This window comes from Triturus cristatus, chromosome 2_2, assembly GCF_964204655.1.
Source record: "Triturus cristatus chromosome 2_2, aTriCri1.1, whole genome shotgun sequence".
NCBI lineage: Eukaryota > Metazoa > Chordata > Amphibia > Caudata > Salamandridae > Triturus > Triturus cristatus.
The window spans coordinates 1,020,771,114-1,020,787,111 of NC_140582.1; the positions used below are offsets into that span (position 1 = coordinate 1,020,771,114).

The 15,998-nt window shown below is 46.3% G+C and overlaps 1 protein-coding gene across 1 annotated transcript in view; it reads left to right on the forward strand.

Moving 5' to 3' along the window:
* TRMT44 (tRNA methyltransferase 44 homolog) overlaps window positions 1-15,998 on the forward strand; it is a 309,668-nt gene that overhangs the window by 176,753 nt on the left and 116,917 nt on the right. The gene's annotated exons all lie outside the window — the stretch shown is intronic.

Genomic DNA, 15,998 nt, shown 5'->3' on the forward strand with positions numbered 1-15,998 from the left:
AGTTCGTTATAAAGGACTTCAGACTTGTTATCGGTTTAAAGTATATGCCAAGATTAATGACAAATAATGAGGGAAAAATCTGCGGAAAATAATAATGGAATTGGACTATATGGAGAAAAATAAATGATTTCAATGAAATGCATTCAGCTGCAAATATCAGTAAGGTACTCTGAGGCTTTAGATTGAAGATTGGTGGCAATGGAAGGAAAAGGGAAGATGATGAGATCAAACAAAAGATGACATTATATCCTCTAGAAAGGGCAGAGGACAGAGCATCTGGGATCTTCAGCTGGTGGACAGCTGGTTGGGGAGAGCGATAAACACCATGAGATTGAAAAACATTGATCTGAAAGGTACGAGGATCGACTTATCGTATCAACGATGGTGAGTGGAAACTGGAGAATATAGTGACAGTATCAAGTGCAGAAGTTAGGGCATAGATTATTAGCAAGGATGGAAGTTTGTTGTGGAGAGCAGAAATATTAAAGTTGGCTTTAGTTATTTATTTTCAGTTTTATGTAGCATGAACAGCACCAAATGAGGGTCAGAAGACTTTACAGATTAGTGATTTTACAAGAGCAGATTACAACTTGAAGTTGTTTTTAAATTTTTCCTGAGATTGCACATAAGGTAAAAGAAGGCCACAGCATTTACATAACATCATCTATATAGTATCTATAAATGATAAATACAGCGGCATATAGTTAAATATGGTTGTTATGATAATAATAGGAGTAATATGGTGTACAAGACTCACAGTAGCACAAAAAGGTAACAAAGCGGGAGAAGGATAGGTAACCACACTCCACGGGTAAAAGTAATATTTACAGAAATATTAGCTTCGTCAACTAATTTCAATGATACATAAGATATGGAAGCTATGATAGCCGGTGTAATTGAGTTCCCTTCTTGGGGCAGTTTATGAGAAGGATGATATAAATACATTTTTTATAATTTTGTACTGTTTTTTCACCTACCAGAGAATCCTTAAACAATTTTTCCTTCTTAAAGGCTGGTATTTCCAAAAGAATGGTAACACAACTGCAAACACCAAATTGGTTGCCTGGGTCGACAATTTTCTTACACCACACAGAATATCACTGTGAAGGGCTTTGAATGTGAGGCATTCTGGTCTAAAGATACATGCCCCTGTGTGAAGTCATTTTAGTGAGATCAGTATTGGTGAGATGTGGCTGTACTTTTTTAACTTCGTGACCAACCTGGCTTCTGTATGAAGGGGGGCTACTTTTAGAGGGGCCCGGACGTGTATTAAACTTCTGTCTGGGATGACTTTTTATTCCTCTAAGGAGTTTGAGTTGAAAGTGTTCCCTTTAGGCTTGTAGATTGGACTTCTTGTTGAAGGAGAAACCAAAAGAGTTTACTACATCTGCAATGGATCGATGGCAGTTTAGCACAGAGAGTGTGTTGAGTCCTGCTGGGAGCATTAGTTAACAGTTAAGAGGGAAGATGAGAGAGAATTGAGCTTTGTGCATGCCCTTGTTGAAGCGGATCAGGGTGGGAGAGAGGGGCTCATTTTTAGGTCGAGGACTACCGGTCTGCCGAAAGGCAGAACCGGAAGTCGGAGATTTAATGACTTGGAGAAGAGGGGCTTGAAACCGCCCCTCTTCTCCCCTGTTCTCCATTGGCTGGCCTCGTAAATGCTGGCCAGCCAGTGGAGAAGAGGTCAGTCACTCCGATTAGGCCCCGTTCTTTTCGGATTGGGAGGCGTGTTTTTAGCGAGAAGTCTCAAGGAGGAGACAACAGCAAAACACGCCCCCGAATCCGAAAAGGACGCTGCGTTTCTCCGAGGCATTTCTGCCTCGGAGAAAGGCGGTGGTGTCTTCCGGTGCCCTCGTTCCTCTTTACTTGTTTTTCCACTGGCCTGTTTCGAATCCTCCGTTTTGTTTTATGTAAATGAATGCCACGTTACAGATTGCTTATTGTTTTAATATCTCCTTCGAGCCACAATCTATATTTTTGCATGTGTGCTTTCCCACATGAAAGATACTTACTTTGTTTGGCATTTACGTGATACTTTGTGTCAGCGAAAGAAGCAGCTGAGTTTCCTGACTACGCGTTTAAATAGAAGGTGTCACAACACATTCCCTTCCCCTTGAAAGCCAACTTTCAATTTTTTGGAAACTGGGCTAATATCATCGAGTTTGTCCTGGCTGAAGCTACAGAGAATCCACAAATACCCTCAGATCCCTTCATGAAATGGGCTCGATCGAGTGCGTCATTTTGCTTGTAGGAGTTTTTCGAGGTTTGTTTTGCCCCAGCTGGCGTTGTTGTTGGTAAATAGGGAGCGCAGTGTGTTCTGGGAGGAGAGTGTCGAGCCTGTCAGCAGCCTGTCGTATCTTCACAACGGGTCAGTGTGCACCCTGGGGTGGTGGGGTGCCTGCTGAGCGCAGGGGGCTGGGCGTCCTAGGCTCGCAGTAAGAGGCGCTGTCTCTGATAGCGAGGCAGCCAAACAGGCTGCAGGGACGGAATCCGCAGAGGTACCTTCTTCATAAGAAAGCGTTCCTGCTGCTGCTGCGATCTGGTTACTGTTCGGAATCCCTTCATTAGCATATCTGATTAAAACACCCAGTGCCCCATTTCTGCTCCCAGCGTGAGGCAAGGCAGAGGGATGAGTCCCGGGGTCCCCTTATCATTCCCACTCAGGCTTATCCCCAAACCACCCACAGGTGAAATTGTGATGCAAAGTACCTGGCTAAACACAGGCTGGGCTCTCCCGCCCCCTCTGTAAACACCACACTGTTTGCCCTATTATTGGATAAAACCTCCCAGAGGAGGATGCGCCGCTCTGAGATACACTGTTTATTTGGTTGTGGTTTTAAAACACGTAATCCCGCAGTAATTGCTTTTCTGAATCAAGAGGTAAATGGGTTTGCACTAAGAAACCTGCCCTGGGACAAGCAAATCTTTAAATTATTACTTTAAATTATTACTTTGGCTTCATTAAAATAATGGCCCGTATCCTCACAGATGAAGAGTCTTTTCCAGGCGACTCATCGCCGGGTTGACTTCTTGGATTAGGGCTGTTAATTGATTCCGCACCTGTGAGTTTCTTTCTTCTGGGCTCATTTTACATGGAGGTCTCACTGAATCCCGCGCTTTAACTGAATCCAATGGATTCTTTAATTTGAAAATGCATAAACGGCACTATCCAGCCATTTCATTCATTCAAAATCGGGATTTATTGCGATTCTTTTTTGTGTCCCAAAAAATTGAACATCATAAGAAAATATCAGTGAATTCTTGAGTTAAAGGGACTGATGTAGGACATAAATGTAGTCATTGATTTAAATGACGTGTGTTACTCGCACAGTGTGTTCTTTATCCCTTTCCAAATATGTATGTTGTAATATTAACACATCTTTCTTACGTAAATATGCACACAAACACACACACATATAGACATATATTTATCATATGTGGTAGTGATGAGTTTAGAATGTTACCACTTACCACTGCGAAGATGTGTTGTTTTGTTAAAATCAATTTTGTTAATATTTCCCTGCAAGCTAAAAACAAGCATTTACATTGCAATGGTCTCGGCATAGGTAAAGTTAGAGCTATTGGCATTGCTCATGACATTATTTTTGTTTATGTTTTTGTTTTTAAAACATTTAAAGAAACGGCATTGTCATGAGCACTGCCAATAGCTCTAACTTTAACAATGCCGAGACCGTTGCATTGTAAATGCTTGTACTGCAGGTAAACGGAACGCTCTTTCTGGAGTCTCTTCTATCTCCGAGTAGTACACTCGTGGTAAAGAGGTCAAGGTGCATATTTCTTGGCTTCTCTTTATCTCTACATTTTGCTTGATGTTTATTATTTTCAACTCTTCTCACTTGGGGCGTGCACTTACGTTTCGTCACCTGAACTGAAAGGCTAACTAGAAGCAGAGCGGCATGTCTGCAACATATAAACATTGAGTAAAACATTAACTTCAACTGTGTGGCTCTGTGTGTGTGTGGGTGTGACTCTGTGTGGGGGTGGCTCTGTGTGGGGGTGGCTCTGTGTGGGGGTGGCTCTGTGTGTGTGTGGGGGTGGCTCTGTGTGTGTGTGTGAGGGTGGCTCTGTGTGTGTGGGGGAGGGTGTGGGTGGCTCTGTGTGTGGCTCTGTGTGTGTGTGTAGCTTTTTTTGTAGGTGGCTCTATGCGTGGTGGGTCTGTCTGTCTGTGGGTAACTGTGTGTGTGAGTAGGTGGCTCTGTGGGTGGCTCTGTGGGTGGCTCTATTTGTGTGTGGGTTGCTGTATGTGAGTGGCTCTGTGTGGGTGGCTCTGTGTGTGTGGGTGGCTTTGGGTGTGTGGCTCTGTGTGTGGGTGCAAATGCAATAGGTCTCGCATTTGAGAGTGATTAAGCTATTGACATTGTAAATAACAATGCCGTTTCTTTAAATGTTTTAAAAACAAAAACATAAACAAAAATAATGTAATGAGCAATGCCAATACCTTTAACTTTAACAATGCCGAGACCATTGCATTGTAAATGCTTGTTATACAATGACACCGGTTATCCAGGTATGTTGATAAATGCGGTGTTCAACCCCCTTCTTTCTTTGAGAATCCTTTAAGTGCAGTAATTCAATGTATCGGAGGCCCCTGCAAGTTTACGAAAGAGGAAGAGTTAATAGTCCATTTTACCAGAATGTGTAGTGTGTAGAGACTCATTTTAGGGGTACCTTCTCTGGGTGGGACATGGCTTATAGCTGGATTGCAGCCCTTCCTTGACATTATTCACCTTTCTAACACAGTTCCGCTGCTGTGACGATAGAGCTAGTAAATCAGAATGAAAGAGGTTGAGGTTGAGTGGTAGTGAACACAGTGAGCTCGATAAATAAAAGACAGGACCAGACCTTTCAGAAGAAATGGTTTTCTGAGACAGGACATTAATTGACTTGCTTATACAAATTTGCTGTAGGTTTCCTCAATCAAATTCAGTCAATGGAAATCCTATTTATTCGGCTGCAATGCAGCCATAAAGGTACAGATTAAAACAATAAAACACATAAAACCAGAAACCAATTATAAAAATACCCATATGTTCATAGTTAAGGTACTCTTGTGCAACCTAAAAATAACATCCAGAGAAAGATCCCTCATTAAAGTGCTGTATGCTTCAAAACACTGATACTGTGCATTAAAGTGAGCTTACGCTCTTGCAATTTAAAAGCTGCAACTGTACTTGTTTAAACAAGAAGAAGAAAAACAGTTTAGTCAGGACACATTGATAATCTAGAGCGTACAGCAGCCCTTAAAAATAAGCTCACATAAAAGCATATTTCATTGTCATAAAGTTATTTCAAAAAGAGCAGCGACTGAATACAATGCGTCAAGTTTCTGGATTTAATCAAGGGCATTAAAACATTCTGGTATATTTTTGATAAAAAACGGAAGAAAAGGTAAAATGCAACATTTACTGTTTGGAAAATATTATTGCAAGGGCATGCAAGTGATTCAAGGTTGTGTTGAAAACCTAAAGGAAAATAAAGTAAATATTCTTTTGTGTCTGCCTGGAAACAAAACATCAAAGAGCATTGCCATTGTCCTCTCCCGCAACACAAATAATTACTAAGTGTATTGTCATGTTTCGGGGAAGGTAAGCCGAAATTGAGGTCTTTGATATTTCTACGCTTAACCTTTTCTCCTGAACATGGTTTAACAATAACGTTCGAACTCGCTTCTTACACAGTGTTACACAAGTTTCAACATTTGTGAATGATTGGTGAAGGCCAATGGCAGTAAAAGATTTTCTACATATGCTAGCCACAGGATGTCAAGTCCTTCATCACAACCTAAACAATCTTTTATAATGTTTCTTGTTAGCATTGCTTCTTCATGTTTCCAGATTGAGAGCCATAGCAAGGAGGGATTGATTTGAGCTAGATCCAAATATAGCTTAACCCCAACTCAATATGGCAAATGAAGTGTGATGTGGAAAGGGGAACAGATAAGAGTTTACGACAGAAGCGTTTTTTAGGTCTCGCCTACGCAGCGCGTATGCGCTGATTAGGAGACCTTTAGCCGTCGTGCAGCTCTTTTTCAAAGCACATACTGGTGCTTCTGGCGGCATAGGCCTTGCGAGAGTGCGCAGCGGCGCGCCACAAGCATGAGTATGTGCTTTGAAAAAGAGCAGACTGCTCTCCCCAGTGCACGCGCACCACTTGCAGGTGCACCACTTGTGGGTGCACCAATTGCAGGTGCACCCCTCCGCCTCTCTCTCCCGCTGCAGCCTGCAAGTACAAGCAACTTGCTCATAGTGTCAATCAAGTTACCTGCCTTTCCCACGCCACATCATGGCACTCAATGAAACAACCATTCGTTCCCTTAGCCCGCCTACCCATCGGCCAACAGCCTCTGCTGAACGACTACGCGCGGTGCCCTTCAACAGCAGAGTCATGGCATTACTCGTTTACAGAATGGGACTTGCAAGTCGCAGGAGCTTTTCGTGAGTTTTCGCAGTGTGAAACACAGTTTACGCCCAATCTGTTTACACTGTACAGTGCTTCAAGGGGCATGGTTCTAGTTCGCGCTCCTCTACCCTACAGGCGGGGCTACGACTCACGCAGGCTTCGTCAAAAGACCAATAGAATAACCTTTAATATAGATGATGTGAAGTTGGTGTAATTTTCAGCAGCATCACTTAGCACCACCACAGCATCACTCAGGGCCACCACAGCATCACGCAGCACCACCACAGCATCACTCAGCACCACCACAGTATCACTCAGGTCCACCACAGAATCACTCAGTGCCACCACAGCATCACTCCGCGCCACCACAGCATCACTCCGTGCCTCCACAGCATCACTCAGGCCCACCACAGCATCACTTAGTGCCACAACAATATCACTCAGCACCACCACACCGTCACTCAGCACCACCACAGCATCACTCAGCGCCACCACAGCATCACTCAGCGCCACCACAGCATCACTCAGCGCCACCACAGCATCACTCAGCGCCACCACAGCATCACTCAGTGCCACCACAGCATTACTCAGCGCTACCACAGCATCATTCAGCACCACCACAGCATCACTCAGGGCCACCACAGCATCACTCAGTGCCACAACAGCATCACTCAGTGCCACAACAGCATCACTCAGTGCCACAACAGCATCACTCAGTGCCACAACAGTATCACTCAGCACTACCACAGCATCACTCAACGCCACCACAGCATCACTCAGCGTCACCACAGCATCACTCAGGCCCACCACAGCATCACTTAGTGCCACAACAATATAACTCAGCACCACCACACCGCCACTCAGCACCACCACAGCATCACTCAGCGCCACCACAGCATCACTCAGCGCCAACACAGCATCACTCAGCGCTACCACAGCATCATTCAGTACCACCACAGCATCACTCAGGGCCACCACAGCATCACTCAGTGCCACAACAGCATCACTCAGTGCCACAACAGTATCACTCAGCACTACCACAGCATCACTCAATGCCACCACAGCATCACTCAGCGTCACCACAGCATCACTCAGCACCCCCACAGCATCACTCAGCGCCCCCACAGCATCACTCAGCGCCACCACAGCATCACTCAGCGCCACCACAGCATCACTCAGCACCACCACAGCATCACTCAGCACTTCCACAGCATCACTCAGGGCCACCACAGCATCACTCAGTGCCACAACAATATCACTCAGTGCCACCACAGCATCACTCAGCACCAACACAGCACCCCCACAGCATCACTCAGCGCTACCACAGCATCACTCAACATCACCACAGCATCACTCAACACTTCCACAGCATCATTCAGGGTCACCACAGCATCACTCAGTGTCGCAACAATATTACTCAGCACCACCACCGCATCACTCAGCACCACCACCGCATCACTCAGCGCCACCACAGCATCACTCAGCACCACCACAGCATCACTCAGCACTTCCACAGCATCATTCAGGGTCACCACAGCATCACTCAGTGTCGCAACAATATTACTCAGCACCACCACCGCATCACTCAGCACCACCACCGCATCACTCAGCGCCACCACAGCATCACTCAGCGCCACCACAGCATCACTCAGCGCCACCACAGCATCACTCAGCGCCACCACAGCATCACTCAGGCCCACCACAGCATCACTCAGGCCCACCACAGCATCACTCAGCGCCACCACAGCATCCCTCAGCACCACCACAGCATCACTCAGCACCACCACAGCATCACTCTGGGCCACCACTCAGCGCCAACACAGCATCATTCAGCGCCACAACAATATCACTCAGCACCACCACAGCATCACTCAGCACAACCACAGCATCAATCAGCATCACCACAGCATCACTCAGCACTACCACAGCATCGCCACAGCATCACTCAGTGCCACAACAATATCACTCAGCACCACCACAGCATCCCCCAGCGCCACCATAGCATCACTCCGCGCCACCACAGCATCACTCAGTGCCACAACCATATTACTCAGCACCACCACAGCATCACTCAGCACCACCACAGCATCACTCAGCATCACCACAGCATCACTCAGGGCCACCACAGCATCACTCAGCGCCACCACAGCATCACTCAGCGCCACCACAGCATCACTCCGCGCCACCACAGCATCACTCAGTGCCACCACAGCATCACTCAGTGCCACCACAGCATCACTCAGTGCCACCACAGCATCACTCAGCACCACATCAGTATCACTCGGCACCACATCAGTATCATTCAGCATCGCCTTTGCACTAGTACACCACCACATCATCATCACTCAGCAAGACCTGAGTATCATTCAGCATCACCTCAGCATCATCTCCGCACCAGTCACCACCACCACCACTTCCACTTCAGCATCACTCAGCACCACCTCAGCGTGCTCTCGGAATCTGGCATCTGTTGATTCTCCCCTAGCGTCTGGCTGCTGCTAGTGTTATAATACAGGGGCTAGTTACCAACCTTCACCCTCCGATTGTTTATGCCTTCTCAAACAAAAAGCTTTAACAAACAACCATTGGAATAGGCAGAAACAAGTTGCCAGCATTGCAAGAACAAAAGAAAACTTAGGAATTTTTTTATTGTAAATACTTTTTTTAATATGGTTGTTCAGTTGTACATAATGCCTTCTTGATCATATATAAGGTAACAAAAATGCTTCTGGCACTTTTTTATTATAACTTTCCAGCATGCAGCACAACAGCCAGACTTCTCTACAGCACAGCTTGAAGACATTGGCAAAGTCAATAGCTCTGGCTAAACACTGCCCCATAAAGGGAAAATGGTACACATTCCATAGAATACATTTGTAAGATAGGGGCATATACTCGACAACTTTGGGGGGAACGGAAAACTGAAAAGAGACCCAATTGCCCTTGATAACTTAGTTCTCCACTCAATTATATTAGGTGCTCAAGAACCATTACAACTAAATACCACCCCAAAGTAAGAAAATGTGTTAGCACTGACTAGACTGTTGCACCCGACTGAAATACTAGAGAGGAGGTTGATTTTCAGGCCACAAGCCATAATGAAAGATTTTGCTAAATTGGGCAACAAGTCATGGTGTTGGACTTGGCCCTTTTTGCAGGGTCATCCCTAAACTTTTTGCCTTTCTCCTAGCCTTTTTTCTGACATGGTGTTGGTGGTTTTAGGACTCTGGGCACTTTACACTGCTGTCCAGTGTAAAGTGTGTGTGCTCTCTGTGTTAAATATGGTAAGATTGGTCTACACCTGTTTGGTCTATTTATTTACCTGTCAGCCCCTTGTAAAGTGGTATCCCATATACCCAGGGCTGGTAAATTAAATGCTACTGGTGGGCTTGCAGCGCTGATTGCGCCACACAACAAAGTAGCCTTTCAAACCTATCTCAGGCCTTTGCCATTGCAGGGTCTGTGTGCGCAGTGTTACTGCCGCTGTGACGTGGCACCTAAAGTGTGTGCCATGTCTGTGACCCCCCTTACTGCATGTCAGTCACCCCTAAGGTAGACCTTAGCTAGCCCTATGGGCAGGGTGCATTGTAGGTAAAAGATAGGACATGTACCTTACGTGTGTGACATGTCCTGGTAGTGACAAACAGCCATTTTGCTTTCTCCCTACTGTGGGGATGCCCTCCCATAGGAATGCATTGGGGATTCCCTGATACGTGTTTCAGTGGTAGTTCCCGATATGGGAGGCGCAGCGTGGTCAAGTTTGGTATGTTTGGAATAGTGATAATAAATGCTACACAATGGTGTGCGCAGATTTATTATAACTATTTTAGAAATGCCACTTGTAGCAGTTGGCATTTCTGTGTGCTATGTGTTTGCCTACCTGATGTGAATTGCATGTCTGGCTTGTGAGTGACAGGGGCTGGGAGGTGTGTTGCTCCAGGAGGGGCAGGGTGAATCAGCACTAGGCTGAATGGGACATCTGCATAGGGAGTAGTGAGAGGAGTAATCCCCTGACCCTGAATAGATCTGTGCCTAGCCTGGACAATGCTGGCTCCGCCCCTGTAGTGTGTCTGATCACCTAGCCCCCACCTGACAAAGGGGAAGAGGAGCTTGGAAAACAAAGTGCTCCAAATCCATCCTGAACCAGTTGCAACTGGTTACCCCAAACCCTACACTGCAGACAAAGGAATGCCTAATATAAATATAGGGGCTGTGACCCCATGAAGTTGTTCTGTGCTGGTGCTGTTCCTGACTTGCTGGGGGTTTGCTGCTGCTAGGGCCCAGGAGGAACTGTCATGGGGGATTGCCTGCTGGAGGGCCCCGTGTGCTGGCCTCCCTGGGCCCAGCTATGCCCCATGGACCTCCGAATTTGCCCTGCGCTGCATGGAGAGAGAGAGAATTCCTGGCATAGGGATTCCCCCGAGTTGTGGCAAGGAGCAGGTGTCCACCCCGCTTTATATATATATTTAAAATAGCGAGTGCCCACCCCGCATGGCCGCTCTGTTTATTTTAATCACGGGTGCCCATTCCGCATTTGATGCTGTCCTCGCGGGTGCCCACCCCACGTTTGCCTTTTTGTTTGCGGGTGCCCACCCCGCACCTGGCTATTTTTAAAATATGCGGGTGCCCACCCCGCTTGGTGCCTCGATGGAAGTGGGAGCCCACCCCGCATTGCGGCCGAAGGAAAAGGAGACGCCGCCGAAGGGAATCGCCGGGCCGCTGCTGAATGCGACCCGAAAGTCAGGCAGGACAAACCTGACTGTGGGCGGGGCCTGCGCCCCAGGCACATCCGGTGCCTCGCGGGTTCCAGGTCGAAGTCCCGGTCCCAAGAAATGGGACCGGGGCGAAGCAAAGGAGAAGTCCTGAGCACTAGGAGAAGACCTAGGTGAGGTGTGAAGACTGGAGAAGAGGAGCAAGAGGGTATGGCTCCCTCCGCTGCTTTCCAGCCTGCCCCCACCTGCCAGAAGGGAGGCAGGCCCACGGAGATCGCCGGTAAATGGAGGAGTCCAGCCCAGAGCTGAGGAGAGAGCGGACACTTCACACCAGCAGAGAGCCCGGTGAGTGGGGCCAAGTGGGGAGCCTGTTGGAGGGGGGGGTGTGTCGAGGCACATTGTCAGTGCCCTCCCCCGTAGTTGCTCTCCGAGACACAGAAGTGCCAGAGCCTCCTGGATTTATTCCCAGCTGTACCGCCGTGGCGGACAGCTGCAACGTGGGGGCGATTTTATTAAGAGTCCCAGAGTGGGGCTCAAGCCATTTTTGCCACAGCCGCCCCACCGGACAGTGGGCAGCTGCAACACTTGGGGGCCAGATCTTTTGTGGAGAAAGGGGTGAGTGGCACCCCACGCCCCAGCACATCTTCGCCCTGTGTTTTCGCTGCATTGGCAGCTGAGGCCTGACTTTGCTGGACATAGGGCATTGGAGCCCTAGAGGAGGCCAGTTGGCCTGGGGGTCAGTTTTATGTGGTAGGGCGCAGAGCTCTAATATGGCGCATAATGTGCTTATGCTTATGTGGATGCCTAATGTTTCATCACGCGACTTATGCCTAATGTGATGCCTACAATGATTTATGCATAAGGTGGTTATGCTGATGGTGTATGTATAATGTGATTTATGCACCGTGATTATTGCATAATTTGTTTATGCTAATGAGGTTTGAGCCTAATGTGACTTATTGCCTAATGTCATGTTAGGATATTTTAGGATGGTGTCTAATGCTAATGTAATAATGCCGAGGTCATTATTGTACCAGTAGTTATTGGTCGCATCATTCGCTACTTGTGATTTGTGTTATCTTGGTGGTTCTGACAGTGGCCCGATTGACCCTGTGAGGTGTATATAATCCCCTGTGAATATTGCCGAGTGCCAGTTGGCACAGTGTAAATGTGTGATTAGGTTTCTAATGTGTTTATGATAATACAAAGACTATTTTTGATAGAACCTTGTGTGGAGTTTCTTTTGTGGTGTGCCTAGTGTGTTGCTGCTGTGTGTGTGTGTTGCGCAAACGCTTTACACATTGCCTCTGAGATAAGCCTGACTGGGAACACCAGTGGATTTGTAAGGGTTTTGTCCAAGTGGATTGTGGGAACAGAAATCCTCAACTTTCAAGGACCATCTTTGAGCTTCCAGACCCTTGGAGTGAGGTTGAGACACTTTGGGACCCCTTGAGGAACTTCAGGAGTTCACTGAGTCAGTTACCACCAGTACCATTCAGAAGTTCAAGAAGTTTGGAGAACTTTGGACCAACTTTGAAAAAAAGCTCCATAGACGGACCACCTCAACCTGGCCAGCCAAGCTGTCTGCCTTTAACCGCGAGCCGGCCAAGCCATCCAGGTTTGTTCCGCTAAAAGCTCCGTAGGTCCAACTTCCAGAGTTTGACCGGGAGTAGAAGTAATCCAAGGCCAGCGAACCCTCACCGAATCGGTGACCGAGAGCAACCGCGAAAGCCAAGCCGCCTGCTTTAAACCACATGTCGGCCTGGATCCTGGGTTTGCCCCGCTGGAACGCTCCGGGGGTCCGTCTTCCATAAGTTTGACCGGGAGCTCATCGCAAGGCTATCTGGCGAACCCTCACCGAATTCAGACTGGCTGAGAGCTTTGAGGGACCCCGGGAAGATCCATAGGGCTGTAGTTTCAGCTGGTGCAGTCTTCAGAGGACAGGCCTTAGAACTTGGCACCCCAACTTCTCAGCATGGCAACATCGTGCTTCCTTACGTTTCAAGCAGCAGATCTGAGAGGCTCTGCCCCTCTCAGATACTTATTCAAAGTTCTCTGGGTCAAGCAGGAGATCACTGCTGACCAATGGGAGCAGGGCAACTCCCCAAGAATATGACCACATCCTGTAGAGAGTGGCATTATTTTGCCCCAGAGTGCACCAAATCCTCCAAAATCATAATGGCTGATTGTCCAGCAGGGAGGTAAGAGCTGGCTAAACACACACCTAGGATGGCTTACTTTCCATAAACACTCCCCCTTGCATCTGTGCATTCCTTCCATAAGCCTAGCTCTGGCTGAGGTGAAAGGTTTAGAGTTGTAATTGATACTAAGGCCTCCTCTTCTCTTTGAAGTCCATGGTTTACAACTCCTCCCCCTGATCTGGTACACTGCCCTCCCAGCAGGGCTGATTAACCCCAGGGGCTCTTTATCATCTCTTCAAAGCTGCCTGGCTAATCCACTTAACTCTGACCAATCAGGACAGACCACCGGAAGGGTAAATCTGGACTTACAAATAAGAAAGACTTATAACTTCTTGTATGTACACTTTAGGAGAAATTCAACCATATCATATTCTTGAGTTTATTAATACCATTTGGGGAAGTCTTTGAATGGCACGTCTAGCCCTCTCCTATCAAGAGTTATAAGTTAATAACTTCCTGCTATGTTAACCTATGTGGCAGGGGATTTGCAATGGGAAAAATTACTTGGACCATTTTTCCTGCACTAGGACTTACAAAAACATATTTTATAAGTACTGTGCTTATATCTACAGGACCCCCACCCCTTGGGACAACTAGGGGAGACTTTAGTGGTTCGGAATCTGTAGAAATATTGCAGATCCTCCCTCCACAGGGCTCCTAGCATCAAAGTCGAATTTGGGCAGCACTTTATTACAATGTGGGGAGACCTAGGAGAGACCCTGGGGGTTCCTAGTATGCCAAAACATTGTAGATTATCCACTTTTAAGTGCCCCAAAGTCAAGTTTGAGCACAATTTACTTTTTAAAAGCAGTCCTACCACCCAGGGCTACTTTTAAAACTGACCTCAGGCTTCAGCAGTGCACACATGCAATTGCAGAAAAGCTGTTGGCCTCCAAACTGCCATGGCCTAATGTGTTCAAACCATGACCTGAGGAGACTAATAATTGGTAGGTGGGTAGTGAGTGAGAGACTTAGAGTTTCAGATCAAGTGATTGCCGATGGCTGAGTGAGTGAGGAGTGGGAGTTCTGTAGTGTCTGATTGGAGATAAATTGTATGAAGAGGGTTAACTTTGTTATATTGTCAATGTTAAGAGTAGTCACCCTGAATTATGCAGGTATTGGGTGACTCTAAAAAGTTGTCAGGGTTATCAAGGAATGACCTGATTGCTTCTGGTGAGTGATAAACATCCACAATGTTAGCAGTGAAGGGAGAAGTGGCTGTGATGCAATGGTATTCAGTAGAGGATGGTACATCTTGTATTGGGGTGTGAATGGCTGTGATGGATTAGTAAAGGAAAATTCCTATTCATCTGCCTCGTGGGTTGTTAGGCGCATGTGTGGAATAAGTAGCAAGTTCAGTATGAAAGACAACTGGTGTGCTGATTCCATGACTAATTCTATGAATCCAGGTTTCTGTAAATACCATAAAGTCCAAGTAAAAATTCTCATTGATGAATGTTTTACTACTTTTTGAAGGCAAATTAAATGTTCAGAGGTGCCTAAAGGGATTTGTCGAAAAGAAGTGCTTGAGAAATGTTGAACTGAGGACTGATTTTTTTTTTTTTAAATCATCAATGAGTCCACAATCAGAAGGTTTGCAAATCTTTGAGTAGTGCAGACTGGGAGTGACCTAGAAGGTCCGTACCTTTGGAAAGTAGTGGTTGTTGGAAGAAGAAATCCGTTGATATTGAAGGATACGGAAAACTCCACAGGTGACTCTTGGCAAAAAGCTCAGGTTCTTTCAGAATTTCAAATAATCTATTTGGCTCAAACCAGCATATTTTGGTTCTTGCTCTTTATTCTTCAGGACACTAGGACAAAAGCATTGGTCTTGCCTTATCAGAATGCTTTCTGTTGCTGTATGGTACTGGGACGCTATCTGCAGCCGGAAGTAAAAACAATGCTCTCTGTGAGAAAACTGAGGTTAGAAAATGGAAAATTAATGAGCTCTATGAATAGGAATGGAAGTGGTTGAGATTAATTTTAATAACTATTATAATGCCTTTCAGACCCATATCCTAGACTTTGAATATAGTGGACCTGTGATTACATTTTTAAATGCCCTACTTTTATATACCATTCACCCTTCCCTATTGTGCATTATGGCCTATTTAGGGGTGACATACTAATACTTAAAAGGAGAGTTTAGGCTTGTCAAAAGTGGTTATTTTGACCTGAGGAAATTGCTGTTTTAAAACTGCCCAGAAAGGCTATAGTAGTAGGCCTGCAGTCATGTTTTTCACTGTCACTCTACTGGTGGCACAATGTGTGCTGCAGTCCACTGGTAGCATTTAACTTAAAGGTCCTGGGTACACATATATTAGGGACTTAACAGGTAAGCTAAATATGCCAATTAGGAATACAGACAATTTTGACTTGTTTTAGGTCAAAGCACATGTGTAAGATACTGGTTATCAGAGTCCCAGTACACAGAGCCAAAAAACACCAGCAGCATCACTCTAAATAAAAGAGGGTGATCAAGCAAAAAGAAGCATTTTCCTACAGAGGGTAATCCCCTCTTTAAAGATGGCCACTGTGTCATGGTGCTGCTAAGCAAGGGAAATCCACTTGTCTAAGATAGCCAATGCATCTTGATGTGGATATGCAACCATATTACACATGGGTGTACCTGTCACAGTACTTTGGCATTCTATTGGTTTCTGAG